The sequence below is a fragment of the Petaurus breviceps genome, unplaced genomic scaffold (assembly GCF_028583685.1).
Source record: "Petaurus breviceps papuanus isolate PSGF00001 unplaced genomic scaffold, PetGlider_PUasm1.0 98, whole genome shotgun sequence".
Classification (NCBI taxonomy): Eukaryota; Metazoa; Chordata; class Mammalia; order Diprotodontia; family Petauridae; genus Petaurus; species Petaurus breviceps.
The window spans coordinates 4851444-4857949 of record NW_027187460.1 but is presented as its reverse complement, the minus strand read 5'-3'; the positions used below and the strand labels follow the sequence as shown (position 1 = coordinate 4857949).

The 6506-nt window shown below is 40.5% G+C and overlaps 1 long non-coding RNA gene across 1 annotated transcript in view; it reads left to right on the top strand.

Annotated features, from left to right (window-relative positions):
• LOC138155856 (uncharacterized) overlaps nucleotides 1–4071 on the top strand; it is a 30367-nt gene extending 26296 nt beyond the window's left edge. Inside the window, exons 2-3 of the long non-coding RNA XR_011167007.1 lie at nucleotides 3195–3280; nucleotides 3852–4071. This is a non-coding gene — a long non-coding RNA (uncharacterized lncRNA). The remainder of the gene's footprint in view (nucleotides 1–3194; nucleotides 3281–3851) is intronic.
• The last annotated feature ends 2435 nt before the right edge of the window (nucleotides 4072–6506 follow it).

Genomic DNA, 6506 nt, shown 5'->3' with positions numbered 1-6506 from the left:
TCCCCTCCTCTCTCTGTTCTCTCTCTTACCTCTATCTTGTCTCTCTCTCCTCCCTCCCCATCTCTGTCTCTTTCTCTCTTATTCTCTGTTTCTCTCTCCCCCTCCCTCCCTCTCTGTCTCTCTTTCTCTCTCACCCTCTCCCCCTCCCACCCTCTCTCTCTATCTCTCTCTCTTTCACCCACTCTCTCTCCCTCCCTCCCTTCTTCTCTCCCCTAAATTGATTGTCATCTCCATGCAGATGATTCGAAAACTTACATATCCAATACTCATCTCTCAGTGAACTCCAGTGGCCTCTCTATCACCTCCAGGATCAAATATAAAATCCTATGTTTGGTTTTTTAATGACCCTTATAACCTGCTCCCCTCCTAAATTTCCAGTCTTCTCACAGTACCACCTTCCCCCCACCTCCCCCCATGCTATATACTCTGGGATTCACTATACCACCTAGTTTCTCATTATACCATTTATAGGTTGGAGTCAAACAAGACAAATATCCTACATATTTGAAATGTGATAAGAGATAAACCCTGATATATTAATCAGATAAGAATATGTCTTAATCAATTAATCAAAAACTTTAAACTAAGTGCAGAAAGTCCTTGAAAAGCTGGAGTAATGCTATGGAAATGTTTTGTACAGCTACACATGTACATCCTATATTGAATTACTTGTCTTCCCAGTAAGGGTGGGTGACGAGGGAGGAAGAGAAATAATCTGGAATTCAAAGTTTTAAAATCAAATGTTTAAAAATACATATATTATTATTATTGTTATTTTACATGTAGCTGGGAAATAAGATATACAGGCACTGGGGCATAGAGATCCACTGTGTCCTACTAGAAAGTTGGAGGGGCAATGGGGGATGTTAGAGAGCAGATTGGGGGAGGGGATATTCAGTGGGATTGCTGTTTTGTAGTGGTGGGTAGAGGAAAACAGAGAGAAAATTTGTAACTCAAAATCTTGTGGAAATGAATGATGTAAACTAAAAATAAACAAAAAATTTAATTTTTATTTTTGCTTTTTTTGGAGGGCAATTGGGGTTAAGTGACTTGCCCATGGTCACACTGCTAGTTTTTTTGTGTGTTAAGTGTCTGAGGCTGCATTTGAACTCAGGTCCTCCTGACTCCAAGGCTGGTGCTCTATTTACTGCAACATCTAGCCGCCCCATAACATTTAATTAAAAAAAAAAAAAGAAAGGCTGGAGTAATGGCAGAAAGTCTGTTCTGACTGGATAAGGGACTTGGTCTAGCCTTGGGTGGGTGGCAGGAACTAGTTCAGAACTCTGGAGATTTGAAGGAAGAACAGAGCAAAGGGAGAACATGGCAGTCAAGCCCCTGAGCCCTGAGAAGTCAATCAATAAGAATAATCACTTGGAGTGGAGGGAGAGAAAGGGGGGAGAGTGGAAAGAATGATTTGGCTTCATCTTCCTCCCCAACTTGACCAGAGATGGACTTTGTGGATTGTGGAGGAAAAGTTCAGAGGATCTACAATTTTCTTTGGGGCCTTAGAAACATCCCCCAGACAATGGCAGCTGCTGACAAGGTTTATACTGGTAGCTGATAGACTGGAAGCAATGACAAAGGGCAAATTCAAGGTTTGACAAAGATCCCACCAAAAATACCATTCTGCACATAAGGGGAGGCAGCTAGGTGGCTCAGTGAATAGAGAGGCCTGAAATCAGGAAGACCTGAGTTCAAATTTGACCTCAGGCAATCACAATATATGATCCTGGGCAAGTCACTTAACCTCTGTTTGCCTTAATCTACTGGAGAAGAAAATTGTAAACTATGCCAATAACTTTGCCAAGAAAACCCCATACAGGGTCACAAAAAGTTGAACACAACTGAGCAACAACCTAAGGGGAAGATCTTTTTAAAAATAATATTCACCAATTATGTGTAAAGGCAATTTATAACATTCATTTTTTCAATTTTTGAGTTTTAACTTCTCTCCCCTCTCCCCCTCCCCTGAGACAGTAAACAGTTTGATATAGGTTATACATGTGCAATCATGCAAAACATATTTCCATATTAGTCATGTTGCAAAAGAAGATAAAGAACAACGACAGAAAAAACCCCCAACCTATGAAAAAAATAAAGTGAAAAATAGTATGCTTTGATCCACATTCAGACTCCATCAATTCTTTCTCTGGATGTGGATAGCATTTTTCATCATGAATCCTTTGCGATTGTCTTAGATTATTGTATTGCTGAGAATAGCTAAGTCTATCAAAGTTGATCAGTGCACAATGTTGCCATTACCGTCTTGTTCTCCTGGTTCCGCTCACTTCACTTTGCATCAGTTCATTTAAGTTTTCCCAGGTTTTCCCGAAATCATCTTGCTTGTCATTTCTTATAACATAATATTATTCCATTACAATCATATACAAGAACTTGTTTAGCCATTTCCTAATTGATGAGCGTTTAGAGGAAGATCTTGAAGACTTCATCAAAATAATTTCTAAGACTTGTGAGTTATCCCTTTGCCACATGTGGAATCTAAACTTGAGACAACTTTCCCTTAAATTCTTTATGGAATGATGGGAAAGTGTGTCATAGACATGTGGAGAGGTTTGTACCAACTATGCCACATTAATTAAATATTCATTTCTAAAAGTTAATTAAAATCTGAGTACTTAATACCAACTGATAATCATGGGGGAAAGCACATTGGTGGCAGTTCATTAGTTATCCTACTAGAAAAAACAACCCCTCTTCTCCCAGGACCAGCTAACCTTATGGGAATGAAGTAGTCATAGTCTTGGGACTTCAGTCATCTGTGTTAGTGGGAGCTGAGATGAAGATCCCCAGAGTTTATCTATGCTGCATAAGACTTCATCTTCCAACTTGGATCCTGCACTGGACATCTTCTATGACAGTGACAAATATCTTCATTAAGCCTATACTTCCATTATTTATGCTTTACTTCATATTAATAATCATAAAGTCATCAAAAATATACTCTGTCAATTTCATCTTTCAAGGACTCTTGCTTGATTTTGATATGTGTGGGAGAAAACGTTGCAGGAGAGCCTTTACGATGTCCTTTTTTGCTACTGAATCTAATTTTTTTATGGTAAACAAACAATAAAGGCAGTGGAATCATATTCTCTATACTAATTAGTTCAATTAGATTACTATAAATATGTGGCATATGTTGGATCTGCCTCTTTTCTTCTAAAATTTTCATCAAGGCATCATGGAACACAGGAATGAAGGCTGCCTCTTGAGTCCGAGGACATGGGGTTAGAATGCTAGCTTACTACCTGTGTGAACTCAGGTAAGTAATTTAATCTCTTTGGGCCTCAGTTTCCTTGCCTGAAAACAAGAGGATTGTACTAGATAACATCTAAGGTTACTCTCAGTTCTAAATCTATGTAACAGAAACCTGTGTAGCTACCAGCCCTTCTTACATACTCTCCACCCCTGACCTAGAACCCTTAGTATTCTAAGCCACAGCATAGAAAACAGCAGTGAAATAGGAATATTGATTGGTAAGTATTGATATGTCACCTCTGGATGAAGGGAACATGTACAGTGGAGATGAAGAATGTGGTACATTAGGATTCAAAGATAAATGGGTAGTGCCCATATTGTCTAATCATTAAACTGTTTATTTGCATATCACTTTTGTCCTTAACAGGACTTTGTGGCAGTTTGTATATTCAGAGTCAAAAGATGACTGTGGTCTGGCTCCTTGAGGACAGAGACCATAATAATAATAATTCTCATATTTCTACAGTGCTTTAAGGTTAACAAAATGCTTCCCTTACAGTAACTCTTCAAGGTAGGCAATGCGATGACATCTGTTCCCATTTCAAATGTAGTATTTTTGTCCTTCTTTTAAACAGGAAAAATATATCACTTGGGAAAGCAGAGGATTGGAATACATGGCTATATGGTTGTGGAAACCATCTGGGGTTTTATCTGTTTTAAGATCAATGTGAATCAGCACTGAGGAAAGATTACTGGACTTGGAACCAGGAGAGAATGGGATTCAAGCCGAATTTCAGACCCCCGCCTGACTTGGCCAATCACTTAATCTTCTCAAAATAAATGCTCTGTAACTCAGCTATTTGTTGAAAACTCTGGCAGTTAGGTAGCCAAAGGGATGAGTGCTGGGCCTGGAGTCAGGAAGGGGAAAGAAGAGGGGAATAAGTATTTATTAAGTCTTTGCAATGTGCCAGGAACCATGCTAAGCCCCTTATAAATACTATCTCATTTGATACTCACAATAGCCCTCCTTGTAAAGTAGGTGCCATCATTGACCCCATTTTACAGATGAAGAAGGCAAGGCAGACAGAAGATCTATACCCCTGCATACTCTACACTCCAGGCACTCTGGATTACTACCAACCCCTCAAATATGGTTCTGTGTGCTCCTGCCTACCATGTCTTTGCTTACCATATCTGCTTTCAGGGCCTTGCCTCCCCTCCCTACTTTAAATTCTTACCTATCTCTTAAAGTCCCACTCCAGTCCTGTCCAAAGGCTACCTTTTCCTCTTATTGCCATTTACTGACAGACTTTGTGCTGGTACCTTCCCCTTAACTTCTATGCCTTCTTTCCTTGCATCTCTCTCTAACGTACTTACCAAGTGATATTGTGTATTATTAGTTGTTCTCCCTGTGATCATACAGTCATACAGTTTAGAGGTGGAAGGGACCTTAAGGATCCTTCAGTCTAACCCCTCTTATTTAACAGAAGAGCAAACTACTACCATATGACTGGGAACCATAGAACACCACAATCACAAAGGAATTGTAGTTGTGGGTGACCAAAAGGGTCATGTAAAACCTCATGGTGGTTACAAGCATATTATCAACGATGACTTGTGTGTGAATGGTGGTGTAACATATGCCATGAAGGATATGTACGACCAGAAAAAGAAGTGGGCCATTCATATATCAAGGGTGAAGAATGGTACAGCTGCCCTGATATTCACAACAGATGAAAAGAACTATATGGCACATTGTTTATGTCCTCTATGGACAGAGCCATAGCTAGGGCAGGGCAACTGGCACTTTGCTCCAGGGAGGGCAATTTAAAGGGCACCAACAGCACCATGGGGCTGTTTCTTCACCTGCCTGCCCTGCCCCATGGCAGTGCTACAGATGGCCTAGAATGCTTCCTCTTTTGTGCCTGGTCCTGCCCACACCAGGGCACCACACCCTAGGTGAGCCTGTCACCATCTCCACCCCCACACCTTGCCCCAGGTTTAGAAATGGTTTTGTCTGTAAAGAAATTCTGGAGGGGCATGGGTCAGACTTGCACAGGAGGGGAAGGCATGGATGAGTCTGCCATTTTGATTAATGAAGTAAGTGTTTACATAAATGAAATAATATATGGAGGTGATATGGTTCTCCATATACTTACTAATAGTTCTTTCTTGAATAGTCAGTATTAGGGGTGTTGGGGAAGAGACTCACTAATACACTGTTGGTCAAGCTGTGAATTGGTCCAACCATTAAACAATTTGGAATTATGCTAAGAAAGTGACTAAAATGTCTATACCGTTTGATTCAGAGATCATTTATGCTCAGAGGCATATGCCAATGATGGAATCCTAATAAAGTTGCCCCTCGTCCCAATATTCTAGCTTCATTATAGGCCCCACTGTACCTACCTAGCCACCCCCACCCCCCAATGTCCTAACTTCTTCATATGTGCCTCACTGCTCACTGGAACAACAGGTGTGTCCCTGAACTCTTAGTTCCCACAGAAAAAGCAGGTGTGTCCATGTGATGGGAACCCAGCTACTGCCTCTACCTAGTCACTGCCCCCAGACCCATTCCCACAGAAACAGGTGTGTTCTTGTACTCAACCACAATCACATCATCCATCTAGCCTAAGACAGGACCACAATACCTATCTCTCTTGACCAGACAGGAACACAATAGCTAGCCAACTGGAGGGCAGCATGACTAGAATGTGTAACCATCGAACCATAGATGGGACCCCTCCTCCATTATCTAATCTGTTAACAAACTCCTCTTGCCTTTTTAATATTAATCATATTTCTCTATTCTATGTAAATTTTGATTACGTAATGACATCTTTAGCCTATAAAAATCCATCTTGCCTTCTCTGAAGTTGCTGGTTCCTCTTGGAATTTAGCCTGCTTCATGAGAGGTGTCAATCTCAATAAATGCCTATACTTGGATTAGAGGTGGTCTGACTGAATTCTTTGAGACGGTTCCACCACAGCACAACATGACACCCCAACAGTTTTTGAGTGGGCAGAACCCCCACCTCAACACCTCCAGTGAGATCAAAGATAAGAAAGGTCCATTATAAACTACAACATTTGTGGCAGTACTTTTTGTAGTGTCAAAGAACAGGAAACAAAATAGATGCCCTTCAAACTGGGAAAGCACCAAACCAACTCATAGTATGTGAATGCAATCGAATATTACTTCACTGTAAGAAACAATGAATATGAAGAAAATAAGGAAGTATGGGAATACTTGTATGAAGTCATCAGAACCAGGAAAATAACATATCAAA